The sequence below is a fragment of the Salvelinus fontinalis genome, chromosome 30 (genome assembly GCF_029448725.1).
Source record: "Salvelinus fontinalis isolate EN_2023a chromosome 30, ASM2944872v1, whole genome shotgun sequence".
Lineage (NCBI taxonomy): Eukaryota > Metazoa > Chordata > Actinopteri > Salmoniformes > Salmonidae > Salvelinus > Salvelinus fontinalis.
Genome location: NC_074694.1, coordinates 23,329,041 through 23,347,430, shown reverse-complemented (window position 1 = coordinate 23,347,430; position 18,390 = coordinate 23,329,041).

The following is an 18,390-nucleotide window of genomic DNA, read 5'->3' as shown; positions in this document are numbered from 1 at the left end:
CGACAGACTTTCACCTTGTTGGCTCGTGGATTCAAACCAGTGACCTTTCGGTTACTGGCCCAATGCTCTTAAACACTAGGCTACCTACCGCCCATACACATACACAGTTTCAATTGTCTCAGGGCTTAAAATCCTTCCTTAACCTGTCTCTTCCCTTTAATCTACACTGCTTTTGAAGTGGATTTAACAAGTGATATAAGGGATCATAGACTGACCAGGTGAAAGCTATGTCATGGAAAGAGCAGGTGTTCCTAATGTTTTTTACACTTAGTGTATAGTGGAGGGGAATGTCATTGACTTTATCACACGCATTCCTCATAAAAACATTGTGACTGAAACTTTCCCTTGCGATTTGCCATACATTTGTTATTAACTACCAGATGAGAAAATCTTAGAGGAAATGTGTATTGTATTTGGGGTTGGCTTTCACAGACGAATAACGAACATCTTATAATTTTATAAATAATGAGTAGTATGACAGATCTGTTTTACAGGCGAAAGTCATTATGGAACTACAGTTTTTGAACGCTATCATTTTCCAAAAGGGCTCCTCATGCGAGTAAATCCTTCAGTAAGACTTAATATATTCATTTTGCAAGCGTTGTTTTCCTTTTCTCTTGTCTCAATAAGTATTTGTTCCCTCACACGTGTAATATATGGGACATTTCTCGTGCGTGTGTGTTATCCACTACCAACCTTGAGTTTGAGCAGCCAGTCTTAAATGTTTAATTTTACATTTGAGTTATTAAGCAGATGCTCATATCCAGAGCGATTTACAGTTAGTGCATTCATCTTAAGATGGCTAGGTGGGACAACCGCATATCACAAGCATAGAAAGTAGACCTCCGTAGTCAGAGTTAGAAAGGGGGGGTTGAGGTGAGGAGGATTATTTAAGATACTGTTTGAAGAGGTAGGTTTTTGGAAGATTGGCAGGGAGGGACTCCGCTGTCCTAGCTTCAGGAGGAAGCTGGTTCCAGCATTGGGGTGCCAGGACAGAGAAGAGCTTGGACTGGGCTGAGCGGGTAGGTGTGGGAGGGCTAAGAGACCTGAGGTGGCAGAACGGAGTGTTCAGGTTTGGGTGTCGGGTTGGAGCATAGCCTGAAGGTAGGGTGGGGCAGTTCCTCTTGCTGTTCTGTAGCGCCATGGTCATGTAGTTTCCATTTTAATTACTCTTAAATCTCATAAACACATTGTGAAGTAATTACATGAACACGGATTGTTTTAGTCTTAGACTGTTTGTTTATTTAGCCAAAGCTTTTACTTAGCCAGGTCAGATATCTGGCAGGACTGCCATTTCTCCCTGCGGTTTTCCGCAACTGTCATGATTTACAATGCCTGAATCTACCAACTCGCCTGGCAAGGTTTCCTATAAGATTCACTGAAGCTCATTTATTTAATTAAACTGGTTATTTAATTAGAGTGAAGGGCCACTGCAATCACCCAACAGTTGGCAAAAAGTTTATATAAAACTTGCAGGCCAGTGACATCCAGGCAAAGTGGAAAGACTTCTGCTTTAAATAATGAAGCAGGGCATTTCTGGCTCCCTTACACATTCCCTCCTTACTTTGCTAAAATTAGCGTTCTGCTGGTATCTTTCCCATTCTCAGTTCTCCCAAAGTCATAACCTTGACATTGCCTCACAACACAAAGAATTTTGAACAATTACTGTCTGCCTATTCTCATAGGGTTGCTGTGTGTCATCCGGGTGCCATTTATGGGCCTAATTGTGTTAGTGAATATCCCTTAAGGCCTTCAAATGACCAGAGAGGGTAAACAGACAACTTGTACCCATGGTATGGCTATATAAAATGGATGGTCATTATGTAATTCTATCATACTTCCTGTCTGGGTAGTAGACCTGGGATGGGGAGAAGGGGCACAGGGGCATGTGCCCCATCAGATTTGTCTCTGTAATGCTACTAGCCACTTAGCAATTTTACGAAGTTAGCTTTAGCTAGCCCAGATGGGTTCCCAACCTTATAACTAGCTACCAAGAAGCCATTTTGGGCTATCAATCAAGTTAGAGTAAAAAGCTATCTTAGCTGGCATGCCTGGTGCCAAGGTTGGTAGACTTTAGAAAAGCAAGCAATAACTAAATATACTGAATAGACTCACATACCTTTCAATCCTTTACCCAGATTCTAGCAGAGATGCAGAGAAGCACATTTAGTTTCTTTAAAAAAAAAAAGAACCACCAGTCAGGATACAGACAGCTCAAGAGGTAAACTTAGATTAGCATAATGATTATGGCTCTAGATTGCAGGAGAATCTTTCAGGTGTTTAAAAAATGCTAAATTCTCCAACTTTAACAGCCTCCCAGTCATCCTCACATACGTTGTGCACCCTCAGATTTTGGGGGTGTATGGCACCCCTGAGAAAGGGAGCAGTGTGTGCTGGTCCAGTGAGGGCTCAGAGCCCCTTTTCTATATTTTCTGCAGCTGCACAAACTCTGGGGGCTCTGATCTCACTGGTAGATCCCTCGAAGCAGCATGGGTGATGTGTGATTGGGTATGAGTGTGTTAGCCACAACATTTCAGATGTCAGGGGATTGGTGGGTGGAGAACAAGGGAGAAGCTTCAGGCTTATACAGCCAGGCTGGGGGAATGACATGCATCCTTATCACTGTACAGTAAAAAAGGGTTGGTACTACCACCCAACCATAGGTACTACAAATAAAGACGAGGCCTTTCTGAACAGCACACTGTCTGTGCAAGGAATGAAGTGCAGTGTTTGTTGGGGTATAGATAGTGTATTGGTGTGGTGTACAGGTACTAGTAAGGGATTGGTGGAATGTGTTTTCCTTTTAACACAAGGCATTTTGTTGTAATTATTTTTGGGCAACAGATGAGATGGAAAAATGTCAGGAAAGATTTCACAATGTGCAACTATGGCCTTTACTAAAGGTGACTCAGGTGCTTTGTATTCTAAGGAGAGGTAAGTCTTACAGAACTATGTTTAACAAAAAGCATGGTATTCAGTGAAGGCACTAACCTTCCAAGATCTTATTGCATCACTGAAAACCTGTCATTCATGTTAAACATTGAAAAGTTAAGCAGAATAGAATGGCTGCTTGTAGGATGTGAATCACTGTGAACTAACAAGTTAAATGAATACCACTCCATAAGGTAAAGCTAAGTGAACTAATCTACCAACTAATATATAATGAGTTGATTTGATTCTGTCCAACTAACAATGTATATCAAGATTGTGTAGGGAGGTCCCAGAAGAAGCTACATTGGCTTCCATTTATGCCATGCTTTTGTTATAATCATGTTTGCTCAGGGTGGTAAAGTAATGTAGAATTATGGGGCGGATTTCTGTAGAGTTATTGTATGGGGGTAACAATGTTATATAGTTATGTTAATACACCAGCCTGCCGTTGTACAGTATGTATAGCTCTGTTAAGGTCAATAAAGATCTGCATTATTATGTTTGTCACACGTATGCTGTTGTAGGAATAGGTAATTACTTCAAAATACAGTATTCACACCCCTTGACTTTTTCCACATTTTGTTGTTTTACAGCCTGAATTTAAAATGGATTCAATTGCGATTAAAACATGTTTTTTATTATCACTGACCTACACACAAAACCCCAAAATATCAAAGTGGAATTATGTCATACAAATAAAAACCTGAAGTGTCTTGAGTCAATAAGTATTAAACCACTTTATGGCGACCCTAAATAAGTAAAGATTTGCTTAAACTAGTCACATAATGGGCCTCCCGAGTGGTGCAGTGGTCTAGCTGTGCCGCTAGAGATTCTGGGTTCGAGTCCAGGCTCTGTCTCCGCGACCGGGAGACCCATGGGGCGCCGCACAATTAGCCCAGCGTCGTCCGGGTTACGGGAGGGTTTGGCCGGCCGGGATCCCATCGCGCACTAGCGACTCCTGTGGGCTGGGCGCAGTGCACGCTGACACGTTCGCCAGATGTACTGTGTTTCCTCCGGGCAAATTGGTGCGGCTGGCTTCCGGGTTAAGTGTGCATTGTGTCAAGAAGCAGTGCGGTTGGGTTGTGTTTCGGAGGACGCACGGCTCTCGACCTTCGCCTCTCCCGAGTCCGTACAGGAGTTGCACCGATGAGACCAGACTGTAACTACCAATTAGATAGATACCACGAAATTGGGGAGGAAAAAGGGCAATTTTCTTTTTTCAACTGGTCACATAAGTTGCCAGAACTCTGTGTGCAATAATACTGTTTAACATGACTTTTGAATGACTACCTCTTCTCTGCTGTACACCACAAAACAATTATCTGTAAGATCCCTCAGTTGAGAAGTGAATTTCAACCACAAAGACCAGGTAGGTTTTCCAATGCCTTGTAAAGAAGCAGACATTGAATATCCCTTTGAACATGGTGGTTATATTGTTACACTTTGGATGGTGTATCAATACACCCAGTCACTGCAAAGATACAGGCGTCCTTCCTAACTCAGTTGCCGTAGAGGGGGTACACCAAATAAAAATGTGATAAATATTTATAAAAAATGAAACAATTAAAAAATATATATAATTCACATTTTCAAACACTCCATTTATATTTTCCAACGGGGCTATACATTTGGGTGAGGTATTTTTCTTGCCTGAGTAGCCTCGTTGTCACGTTCCTGACCTGTTTTCTGTTGTTTGGTATGTGTTTAATTGGTCAGGGCGTGAGTTTTGGGTGGGTAGTCTATGTTATGTGTTTTCTATGTTGGGTTAATGGGTTGCCTGGTATGGCTCTCAATTAGAGGCAGGTGTTTGGCGTTTCCTCTGATTGAGAGTCATATTAAGGTAGGTTGTTTCACATTGTTTGTTGTGGGTGGTTGTCTTCCGTGTGTGTGTATATTGCGCCACACGGGACTGTTTCGGTATGTTTGTTCGTTCGGTTTTTGTGTAGTCTGTTTTCCCTGTTCGTGCGTTCTTCGTGTTACATGTAAGTTCTTACGTTCAGGTCAGTCTACGTTGTTTTGTTATTTTGTAATCCTTCCAAGTGTTTGTTTTCGTGTTTCGTCGTTTGCTTTAATAAATCATTATGTATTCACAGCCCGCTGCACTTTGGTCAAATCCTTGCTACTCCTCTTCGCATGAGGAGAAGGAGGAAGCCCGTTACAGAACCACCCACCAAACCCAGATCAAGCAGCGGGTTAACGGACAGCAACGACAGCAGCAGTGGGTCAAGGAGGATTGGACATGGGAAGAGATTCTGGACGGAGAAGGACCCTGGGCAGAGCCAGAGGAGTGTCGCCGTCCCAAGGCGGAGCTGGAGGCATCTAAAGCGGAGAGGCGACGATATGAGGAGGCAGCACGGAAGCAAGGCTGGAAGCCCGCAAGTACAACCCCAAAAATTTTTGGGAGGGGGCTAAATGGTAGTGTGGCGAAGTCAGGTAGGAGACCTGCGCCAACTTCCCGGGCTTACCGTGGAGAGCGAGAGTACGGGCAGACACCGTGTTACGCAGTAGAGCGCATGGTGTCTCCTGTACGTGTTCATAGCCCGGTGCGGGTTATTCCACCTCCCCGCACTAGCCGGGCTAGAGGGAGCATTGAGCCAAGTGCCATGAAGCCGGCTCAACATATCTGGCCTTCAGTACGTCTCCTCGGGCCGGTGTACATGGCACCAGCCTTACGCATGGTGTCCCCGGTTCGCCAACACAGCCCAGTGCGGGTTATTCCACCTCCCCGCACTGGACGGGCTACGGGGAGCATGCAACCAGGTAAGGTTGGGCAGGCTCAGTGCTCAAAGGAGCCAGTACGCCTGCACGGTCCGGTATATCCGGCGCCACCTTCCCGCCCCAGCTCAGTACCACCAGTGCCTACACCACGCACCAGGCTTCCAGTGCGTCTCCAGAGCCCTGTTCCTCCTCCACACACTCTCCCTGTGGTGCGTGTCTCAAGCTCAGTGCCTCCAGTTTCGGCACCACGCATCAAGCCTCCTGTGCGTCTCCAGAGCCCTGTACGCACTGTTCCTTCTCCCCGCACTCGCCCTGAGGTGCGTGCCCTCAGCCCGGTACCTCCAGTTCCGGTACCACGCACCAGTCCTATAGTGCGCATCGAGAGTCCAGTGTGCCCTGTTCCTGCTCCCCGCACTAGCCTTGAGGTGCGTGTCTCCAGTCCGGTACCACCAGTTCTGGCACCACGCACCAGGCCTACTGTGCGCCTCAGCAGGTCAGAGTCGGCTGTCTGCCCAGCGCCGTCTGAGCCATCCGTCTGCCCAGCGCCGTCTGAGCCATCCGTCTGCCCAGCGCCGTCTGAGCCATCCGTCTGCCCAGCGCCGTCTGAGCCATCCGTCTGCCCAGCGCCGTCTGAGCCATCCGTCTGCCCAGCGCCGTCTGAGCCATCCGTCTGCCCAGCGCCGTCTGAGCCATCCGTCTGCCCAGCGCCGTCTGAGCCATCCGTCTGCCCAGCGCCGTCTGAGCCATCCGTCTGCCCAGCGCCGTCTGAGCCATCCGTCTGCCCAGCGCCGTCTGAGCCATCCGTCTGCCCAGCGCCGTCTGAGCCATCCGTCTGCCCAGCGCCGTCTGAGCCATCCGTCTGCCCAGCGCCGTCTGAGCCATCCGTCTGCCCAGCGCCGTCTGAGCCATCCGTCTGCCCAGCGCCGTCTGAGCCATCCGTCTGCCCAGCGCCGTCTGAGCCATCCGTCTGCCCAGCGCCGTCTGAGCCATCCGTCTGCCCAGCGCCGTCTGAGCCATCCGTCTGCCCAGCGCCGTCTGAGCCATCCGTCTGCCCAGCGCCGTCTGAGCCATCCGTCTGCCCAGCGCCGCCTGAGCCATCCGTCTGCCCAGCGCCGCCTGAGCCATCCGTCTGCCCAGCGCCGTCTGAGCCATCCGTCTGCCCAGCGCCGTCTGAGCCATCCGTCTGCCCAGCGCCGTCTGAGCCATCCGTCTGCCCAGCGCCGTCTGAGCCATCCGTCTGCCCAGCGCCGTCTGAGCCATCCGTCTGCCCAGCGCCGTCTGAGCCATCCGTCTGCCCAGCGCCGTCTGAGCCATCCGTCTGCCCAGCGCCGTCTGAGCCATCCGTCTGCCCAGCGCCGTCTGAGCCATCCGTCTGCCCAGCGCCGTCTGAGCCATCCGTCTGCCCAGCGCCGCCTGAGCCATCCGTCTGCCCAGCGCCTTCTGAGCCATCCGTCTGCCCAGCGCCTTCTGAGCCATCCGTCTGCCCAGCGCCTTCTGAGCCATCCGTCTGCCCAGCGCCTTCTGAGCCATCCGTCTGCCCAGCGCCTTCTGAGCCATCCGTCTGCCCAGCGCCTTCTGAGCCATCCGTCTGCCCCGAGCCATTAGAGCCGCCCGTCTGTTCCGAGCCATTAGAGCCGTCCGTCAGTCAGGAGCTGCCAGAGCCGTCCGTCAGTCAGGAGCTGCCAGAGCCGCCCGTCAGTCAGGAGCTGCCAGAGCCGCCCGTCAGTCAGGAGCTGCCAGAGCCGCCAGCCAGTCAGGAGCTGCCAGAGCCGCCAGCCAGTCAGGAGCTGCCAGAGCCGCCAGCCAGTCAGGAGCTGCCAGAGCCGCCAGCCAGTCAGGAGCTGCCAGAGCCGCCAGCCAGTCAGGAGCTGCCAGAGCCGCCAGCCAGTCAGGAGCTGCCAGAGCCGCCAGCCAGTCAGGAGCTGCCAGAGCCGCCAGCCAGTCAGGAGCTGCCAGAGCCGCCAGCCAGTCAGGAGCTGCCAGAGCCGCCATGAGCTGCCCTACAGTCATGAGCTGCCCTACAGTCATGAGCTGCCCTACAGTCATGAGCTGCCCTACAGTCATGAGCTGCCCTACAGTCATGAGCTGCCCTACAGTCATGAGCTGCCCTACAGTCATGAGCTGCCCTACAGTCATGAGCTGCCCTCCAGTCATGAGCTGCCCTCCAGTCCGGAGCTGCCCTCCAGTCATGAGCTGCCCTCCAGTCATGAGCTGCCCTCCAGTCATGAGCTGCCCTCCAGTCATGAGCTGCCCTCCAGTCCGGAGCTGCCCTCCAGTCCGGAGCTGCCCTCCAGTCCGGAGCTGCCACCCAGTCCGGAGCTGCCACCCAGTCCGGAGCTGCCACCCAGTCCGGAGCTGCCACCCAGTCCGGAGCTGCCATTAGTACAGAGTTGTCCCTCTGTCCTAAGCTACCTCTCTGTCCGGAGCTACCTCTCTGTCCGGAGCTACCTCTCTGTCCTGAGCTACCTCTCTGTCCTGAGCTACCTCTCTGTCCTGAGCTACCTCTCTGTCCTGAGCTGTCTCCTCTATGTAGGAGGGGCCTTAGTGAAGGTTCCTGGACCATGGTCGGGGGCGAGGGTCGCCACTCAAAGGACGCGAAGGAGAGGCACAAAGACAGTGGTGGAGTGGTGTCCTCGTCCACCGCCGGAGCCGCCACCGCGGACAGATGCCCACCCAGACCCTCCCCTTGAGTTGTAGGGGTGCGCCCGGAGTTCGCACCTTGAGGGGGGGGGGGGTTCTGTCACGTTCCTGACCTGTTTTCTGTTGTTTGGTATGTGTTTAATTGGTCAGGGCGTGAGTTTTGGGTGGGTAGTCTATGTTATGTGTTTTCTATGTTGGGTTAATGGGTTGCCTGGTATGGCTCTCAATTAGAGGCAGGTGTTTGGCGTTTCCTCTGATTGAGAGTCATATTAAGGTAGGTTGTTTCACATTGTTTGTTGTGGGTGGTTGTCTTCCGTGTCTGTATGTTGCGCCACACGGTACTGTTTCGGTATGTTTGTTCGTTCGGTTTTTGTGTAGTCTGTTTTCCCTGTTCGTGCGTTCTTCGTGTTACATGTAAGTTCTTACGTTCAGGTCAGTCTACGTTGTTTTGTTATTTTGTAATCCTTCCAAGTGTTTGTTTTCGTGTTTCGTCGTTTGCTTTAATAAATCATTATGTATTCACAACCCGCTGCACTTTGGTCAAATCCTTGCTACTCCTCTTCGGATGAGGAGAAGGAGGAAGCCCGTTACACTCGTTCCACTGCCAAAAATAAAATGTGTTAAATAAAATTTAACAACACAATGTCAAATACAGGTAGCCTAGTCAAATAATTAACATCCACTCACATTAACCGTTACTCTCTCGCGGGAATTCCACTAACGGTCCGTATGTAGCCAAACGTAGCTACTGCTCATGTTGGTATCTGTACTGATGGTGCAAAAGCCATGATGGGGAGATATAGTGGAGTGGTAACGCGCGTGCAAGCAGTTGCTCCCGACGCCACTTGGGTACACTGCAGCATCCACCGAGAGGCTCTTGCTGCCAAGGGAATGCCTGACAGCTTGAAAGACGTTTTGGACACTACAGTGTAAATGGTTGACTTTGTTAAAGCAAGGCCCCTGAACTATCGTATATTTTCTGCACTATGCAATGATATGGGCAGCGACCATGTAACGATTTTACAACATACAGAAGTGCGCTGGTTATCAAAGGGGAAAGTATTGACACGTTTTTTTTAATTGAGAGACGAGCTTAAAGTTCTCTTTACTGACCATAATTTTCACTTGTCTGACCGCTTGCATGATGACGAGTTTCTCACACGACTGGCCTATCTGGGTGATATTTTTTCTCGCCTGAATGATCTGAGTCTAGGATTACAGGGACTCTTCGCAGCTATATTCAATGTGCGGGACAAAATTGAGGCTATGATTAAGAAGTTGGAGCTTTTCTCTGTCGGCATTAACAAGGACAACACACAGGTCTTTCCATCATTTGTATGATTTTTGTGTGCATATGAACTCAAGCTTACGGACAATGTCAAATGTGCTATAGCGAAGCACCTGAGTGAGTTGGGTGCGCAATTACGCAGGTACTTTCCCGATACGGATGACACAAACAACTGGCTTCGTTATCCCTTTCATGTCCTGCCTCCAGTCCACTTACCGATATCTGAATAAGAGAGCCTCGAAATTGCAACAAGCGGTTCTGTAAAATTTTTATTTAATCAGAAGCCACTGCCAGATATATGGATTGGGCTGCGCTCAGAGTATCCTGCCTTGGCAAATCGCGCTGTTAAGACACTGATGCCCTTTGCAACCACGTACATAATGTGAGAGGGGATTCTCAGCCCTCACTAGCATGAAAACTAAATACAGGCACAGACTGTGTGTGGAAAATGATTTAAGACTGAGACGCTCTACAATACAACCCAACATTGCAGAGTTATGTGCATCCTTTCAAGCACACCCTTCTCATTAACCTGTGGTGAGTTATTCACAATTTTAGATTAACAAATAAGATTTTATATGTAAGATGGTTAAATAAAGAGCAACATTTTTGATTATTATTATTATTTGTGCCCTGGTCCTATAAGAGCTCTTTGTCACTTCCCACGAGCCGGGTTGTGACAAAAACTCACACTCATTCTTGTTTAATAAATGTATCGTATAGTGTGTGTGTGGCAGACTTATTATGATGGCAAAAACCAACATTTTAGAGTGCTCTGACCCTGGTGTTAGAGGAGGTACACAGCTGGAGGTTGAATGTTTGAAGGGGTACGGGACTATAAAAAGTTTGGGAACCACTGCCGTAGAGGAAGTAAACCGCTCAGGGATTTCACCATGAGGCCAATGGTGACTTTAAAAAATAATTTACCCCCATTTTCTCCCCCATTTCGTGATAGTCAATTGCGATCCAATTACGATATTTTCTCATCGCTGCAACTCCCCAGCTGGCTTGGGAGAAGCGAAGGTTGAGTCATGCGTCCTCCGAAACATGACCCGCCAAACCGCGCTTTTTAACACCCGCCCGCTTAACCCGGAAGCCAGTAGCACCAAGGTGTGGAGGAAACACCTTTCAACTGACAACCGAATTTAGCCTCTTGTGATTTTAGTTAAACTCATATGATTATTTGGGATAGCTGAAGTGCCATTGTCTGCATTCTGGATAACCACTCGTTAATTAATCATCTCCCCTGTTCATACCATCTTGTTCCCCCCTTGATGTAACAGCTCGACAAGCCCTCTGATGTCTGAGGAGGTACTGTATTTGAAGGGGTTCATACTGATGCTCAGAAGTCACTCTCGTCTGGACATCCCTTCAATATTTATTAACCTGTGTCTTTCCAATAGTCCTTGAAGTCTACTTGACAACTCTTGTTATAAGCCCCTCTTACTTTAATGAGGGGAACCTACATTTTTCTGGCAGAACTACCATGCGGCCTCTTGTCAATGGCAATTACAGCTCTGGAACCCTGCTTGTCCTACTTGCTCTGTCTTTGGGAGTGGCTTGGGAATCCTGTGATCAGAGACTCCATCTTCTGTGTTTTAATTGGGAGTTTGGAAGTCCCGCCTAGAGATGCAGGCCTCTGTGAGTCAGTAATTCTAGTAACAGATGCCACCTCACCATAGGTGTTGATTAATTGCATGGAAAAGCTCTCTGACCCTGCATACAGCTTTGTGGTTTTACAACAAGGAACCAAAGTAGGCCTACAAAGTAACTTGCAGTATACAGTTTGCTGTCTCCATTTAATCTATCGACAAAAAAAGCCCAATTTAATAATGGAATCTATTTTGACGTGGGCTTACCTCTCACTGTTGCTCTAATGTTGATTTGTATGGAGCCTAATTGATTCATTAAGCTGTTTGTATGCGACGCTAAATTCACTGAGATCAATCAGAGGCGTGTTAAACCTTCTATTCTTCCTTTTCATAATAAGAGATGGAGAGAGATACTAATTACTAAGTTGTGTGCCCTGAGCACAAGGGAAAGGTTATTTAGAGAGATGCTTTCTCTGATGTCTGATAAATGTCATGCAAAAATAGATTTTCCTTGATACTGCTAGAATGTATTATGTATATATTTGGGCAAAAGCCTCCTATTAGAGGACAACAGGGTTGTCACGTTTGTCGTATGGAGGAAGAGAGAAGGACCAAGGCGCAGCGTGATATAAATACATTCTTCTTATTTATTTACTGAAACGAAGAACACTAAACACACTATCAAAATAACAAACGAACGCAACGCTATACAATGAATAAGTGCAGACACAGGCAACTTACACATAGACAATAACCCACGAAATACCCAACGGAATATGGCTGCCTAAATATGGTTCCCAATCAGAGACAACAATAAACAGCTGCCTCTAATTGAGAACCAATCTAGGCAACCATAGACATACAAACACCTAGACAAGTGAACACCCCATAAACATACAAAACCCCTAGACAAGACAAAACACATACATCCCCCATGTCTCACCCTGACCTAACCAAAATAATAAAGAAAACAAAGATAAATAAGGTCAGTGCGTGACAAGGGTGCTATAATCATTTGTATTCTTTTTTTATGTTAACGGAATAGCTGAATACATGTTGTAAAGCATTTAATTGGGAAAGACTCTGGCTATTAGGCAGTGTTGGGCCAAGTATTAGAGAGGAGTACAAAGAGATGTGGTGGCTGCAAAGCCTTGGTGATGAGAATATTAATTATAATTGTGTGAACTTCTATGATCAGTAGCCTAGGCTAGGATGTGATACTTTGAGAGTGAGACCACATGAATTAGGCCATTATAATTAATTATATTAGTGCCAGAGAAGGATTAATGCACAGCATTTAAGGTTTAAGACATGAAGTAGATATTACTGCAGCCTTCTCAATCATATCATGAAATTGTGGGGAAACAAATAGATTACATACTATTCACTAGTTACATTAGCCAAAATGCTCAATGAGCCTCTTCACTGTGGGTCAACAGTTTGTTGATATGAGAAAACTTGTGAATAAATGTTGGAAATAATACAAATAGAATCTCCAGTTACTGAACAATGCTTTGTTAATGGATTTAGTACCATCTGGCTGTGCTCAACTTACGAGAGGACCACAGTGGAAATAAGCTTGCAGGCTTTATTATGTATCCCAGATCATTTGATGTAGGCCTATTCACTGTTGGGCTGGAACAGACTTCTATGTACATTTAACGATCAAATAAAAATATAAAAACATGGGGTAACCAACAGTGGTCCAATTGGAAAGCCAGTAGGATGCTAGTTGTATTTAAAACAACAATCTGTAAGAAAGAATGACAAAATATAACTATTTTAAAATAGATTGTGTTCGTAAAATGTATACAGTATGTAAAAGCTGGAAGTCAAAGTCTAAGTGTTGTTGTTCATTAGTTTACTTCAATTATGGGAGGGGTGGTAGGGTTAGTGGAAAATAATATAGGAAAAACATATATATATATATATACACTACCGTTAAAAAGTTTGGGGTCACTAACAAATGTCCATGTTTTTGAAAGAAAAGCAATTTTTTTGTCCATTAAAATAACATCAAATTGATCAGAAATACAGTGTAGACATTGTTAATGCTGTAAATGACTATTGTAGCTGGAAACAACAGCTGATTTTTTAAATGGAATATCAACATACGCGTACAGAGGTCCATTATCAGCAACCATCACTCCTGTGTTCTAATGGCACATTGTGTTAGCTAATCCAAGTTTATCATTTTGAAAGGCTAATTGATCATTAGAAAACCCTTTTGCAATTATGTTAGCACAGCTGAAAACTGTTGTTCTGATTAAAGAAGCAATAAAACTGGCCTTCTTTAGACTAGTTGAATATCTGCATTTATGGGTTTGATTACAGGCTCAAAATGTCCAGAAACAAAGAACTTTCTTCTGAAACTCGTCAGTATATTCTTGCACTGAGAAATTAAAGCTATTCCATGCGAGAAATTGCCAAGAAACTGAAGATCTCATACAATGCTGTGTACTACTCCCTTCACAGAACAGCGCAAACTGGCGCTAACCAGAATAGAAAGAGTGGGAGGCCCCGGTGCAAAACTGAGCAAGAGGACAAGTACATTAGAGTGTCTAGTTTGAGAAACAGACGCCGCACAAGTCATCAACTGGCAGCTTCATTAAATAATACCCGCAAAACACCAGTCTCAACGTCAACAGTGAAGAGGCGACTCCGGGATGATGGCCTCCTAGGCAGAGTTGCAAAGAAAAAGTCATATCTCAGACTGGCCAATAAAAAGAAAAGATTAAGATGGGTAAAAGAACACAGAGACGGGATAGAGGAAGATTGGAAAAAAGGGTTATGGACAGACAAATCTAAGTTTGAGGTGTTTGGATCACAAAGAAGAACATTTGTGAGATGCAGAAAAAATGAAAAGATGCTGGAGGAGTGCTTGACGCCATCTGTCAAGCATGGTGGAGGCAATGTGATGATCTGGGGGTGCTTTGATGCTGGTAAAGTGGGAGATTTGTAAAGGGTAAAAGGGATCTTGAAGAAGGAAGACTACCACTCCATTTTGCAATGCCATGCCATACCTTGTGGACGGCACTTAATTGGAGCCAATTTCATCCTACAACAGGGCAATGACCCAAAGCACAGCTCCACACTATGCAAGAACCATTTAGGGAAGAAGCAGTCAGCTGGTATTCTGTCTATATTGGAGTGCCCAGCACAGTCACCCGATCTCAACCCTATTGAGCTGTTCTGGGAGCAGCTTGACCGTATGGTACGTAACAAGTGCCCATCAAGCCAATCCAAATTGTGGGAGGTGCTTCAAGAAGCATGGGGTGAAATCTCTTCAGATTACCTCAACAAATTGACAACTAGAATACCAAAGGTCTGCAAGGCTGTACTTGCTGCAAATGGAGGATTCTTTGACGAAAGCAAAGTTTGAAGGACACTATTTTTTTCAAATAAAAATCATTATTTATAACCTTGTCAACGTCTTGACTATATTTGCTATTCATTTGGCAACTAATTTCATGTATGTTTTCATGGAAAACAAGGACATTTCTAAGTGACCCCAAACTTTTGAACGGTAGTATATATACATACACACATACATACATACAGTTGAAGTCGGAAGTTTACATACACTTAGGTTGGAGTCATTAAAACTAGTTTTTCAATCACTCCACAAATTTCTTGTTAACAAACTGTAGTTTTGGCAAGTCGGTTAGGACATCTACTTAAACAGGTTGGAAAATTCCAGAAAATTATGTAATGGCTTTAGAAGCTTGCTAATTGACATTATTTGAGTCAATTGGAGGTGTAACTGTGGATGTATTTCAAGGCCTACCTTCAAACTCAGTGCCTCTTTGCTTGACATCATGGGAAAATCTAAAGAAATTAGCCAAGACCTCAGAAAAAACATTGTAGACCTCCACAAGTCTGGTTCATCCTTGGGAGCAATTTCCAAATGCCTGAAGGTACCACATTCATCTGTACAAACAATAGTATGCAAGTATAAACACCATGTGACCACGCAGCCGTCATACCGCTCAGGAAGGAGGCGCGTTCTGTCTCCTAGAGATTAATGTACTTTGGTGCGAAAAGTGCAAATCAATCCTAGAACAACAGCAAAGGACCCTGTGAAGATGCTGGAGGAAACAGGTACAAAAGTATCTATATCCACAGTAAAACGAGTCCTATATTGACATAACCTGAAAGGCCGCTCAGCAAGGAAGAAACGACTGCTCCAAAACTGCCATAAAAAAAGCCAGACTACGGTTTGCAACTGCACATGGGGACAAAGATCGTACTTTTTGGAGAAATGTCCTCTGGTCTGATGAAACAAAAATAGAACTGTTTAGCCATAATGACCATCGTCATGTTTGGAGGAAAAATGGGGATGCTTGCAAGACGAAGAACACCATCCCAACCGTGAAGCACGGGGGTGGCAGCATCATGTTGTGGGGGTGCTTTGCTGCAGGAGGGACTGGTGCACTTCACAAAGTAGATGGCATCATGAGGCAGGAAAATTATGTGGATATATTGAAGCAACATCTCAAGACATCAGTCAGGAAGTTAAAGCTTGGTTGTAAATGGGTCTTCCAATTGGACAATGACCCCAAGACACTTTCAAAGTTGTGGCAAAATGGCTTAAGGACAACAAAGTCAAGGTATTGGAGTGGCCATCACAAATCCCTGACCGCAATCCTATAGAAAATTTGTGTGCATAACTGAAAATGCGTGTGTGAGCAAGGAGGCCTACAAATCTGACTCAGTAACACCAGCTCTGTCAGGAGGAATGGGCCAAAATTCACCCAACTTATTGTGGGAAGCTTGTGGAAGGCTACCCAAAATGTTTGAGCCAAGTTAAACAATTTAAAGGCAATGCTACCAAATACTAATGTATGTAAACTTCTGACCCATTGGGAATGTGATGAAAGAAATAAAAGCTGAAATAAATCCTTCTCTCTACTATTATTCTGACATTTCACATTCCTAAAATAAGTGGTGATCCTAACTGACCTAAAACAGGGAATTTTTACTAGGATTAAATGTCAGGGATTGTGAAAAACTGAATTTAAATATATTTGGCTAAAGTGTATGTAAACTTCCGATTTCAACTCTACATACATACATACATATTTTTAAGTTGTTTGTGTGTGTATGTATGTATGTATGTATGTATATACATATGTATGTGTGCTTATATACAAAGTACCAGTCAAGAATTTGGACACACCTACTCATTCCAGGGTTTTTCTTTATTTTTACTATATTCTACATTGTAGAATAATAGGGTAGACATCAAAACTATTAAATAACACATTTGGAATCACGTCGTAACCAAACAAATCACAACATATTTTATATTTGAGATTCTTCAAATAGTCACCCTTTGCCTTGATGACAGCTTTGCACACTCTTGACATTCTCTTCATGAAGCCGTCTTCATGAGATTGTCACCTGGAATGCATTTCAATTAACAGCTGTGCCTTAAAAGTTCATTTGTGGAATTTCTTTCTTAATGCGTTCTATCAGTTCTGTTGTGAAAAGGTAGGGGGGTAGAAGATAGCCCTATTTGGTAAAATACCAAGTCCATATTATGGAAAGAACAGCTCAAATAAACAAAGAGAAACAACAGTCCATCATTACTTTAAGACATGAAGGTCAGTCAATCCAGAAAGTCGCAAAAACCATCAAGGGATATGATGAAACTGGCTCTCATGAGGACCACCACAGGAATGGAAGACCCAGAGTTACCTCTGCTGCAGAGGATAAGTTCATTGGAGTTACCAGCCTCAGACATTGCAGCCCAATTAAATGCTTCACCGAGTTCAAGTAACAGGCACATCTCAACATCAACTGTTCAGAGGAGACTGTGTGAATCAGGCATTCATGGTCAAATTCCTACAAAGAAACCACTACTAATGGACACCAATAAGAAGAGACTTGCTTGAGCCAAGAAACACGATCAATGGACATTAGACTGGTGGAAATTTGTCCTTTGATCTGGAGTCCAAATTGGAGATGTTTGGTTCCAAACGCCATGTCTTTCTGAGACGCGGTGTGCGTGAACGGACGATCTCCGCATTTGTATTTCCCACCGTGAAGCATGGAGCAGGAGGTGTTATGGTGTGGGGGTGCTTTGTTGGTGACACTGTCTGTGATTTATTTAGAATTCAAGGCACACGTAACCAGCATGGCAACCACAGCATTCTGCAGCGATACGCCATCCCATCTGGTTTGGGCTTAGTGGGACTATAACTTGTTTTTCAACAGGACAGTGACGCAACCGCTGTCTTTGCTTTGTCACTATGGGGTATTGTGTGTAGATTGATGAGGAGAAAAAAACGAATGTAATTAATTTTAGAATAAGGCTGTAACATAACAAAATGTGGAAAAAGTAAAGGGTTCTGAATACTTTCCGAAGGTACTGTATTTACCAAAAAATATATGGGGGATTGGAAATGATCTATCTGCAATCTACAATCTATCTGCAATATACAAGCTGATCTACCCCCTAAATATATATATACAGCTCTGGAAAAAATTAAGAAATCACTGCAAAATGATCAGTTTCTTTGGTTTTACTATTTATAGGTATGTGTTTGGGTAAAATTAACATTTTTGTTTTATTCTATAAACTACTGACATTTTTCCCAAATAAAAATATTGTCATTTAGAGCCTTTATTTGCAGAAAATTACAATTGGAAAATAAGTTCATATTCATTTTTAAACAACACAATACTAATGTTTTAACTTGGGAAGAGTTCAGAAATCAATATTTGGTGGAATAACCCTGATTTTCAATCACAGCTTTCATGCGTCTTGGCATGGCGCTCAGTGGTGAAGCTGAGGCAGCCTGTAATGTATGCAGGAGGAAGCAGTGGAGATCAAGAGAGAGGTTAGTACAGTGGTTCCTAAATGTGGGGTCCTCTGAGAAAATCTGTACTAATTTTATCAAACAAGTTAGGGACTTTAAATAAATAAATAAATATATATATACAGCTCCACATGTCCCATCTTCCATATAGACCTTGGCTACATCAAATGCAATTAGGCTACAGTTAAAAACAATTAATATGTTTGGTTGTTGCTGATGCTATTTGTCAGTGTGAATAATTTCTCATATTTCCCCCCTTTCAGGGGTATGACATTACAATTGTATGCCACTATAGCTAATAGGCTATGTGTTTGTAGATGACTGAGGTGCATGAACCAATAGCAGCCAAGTTGATAATGGCTGGGATAATTTTTCCATAATGGCTGCTGTTGCTGGT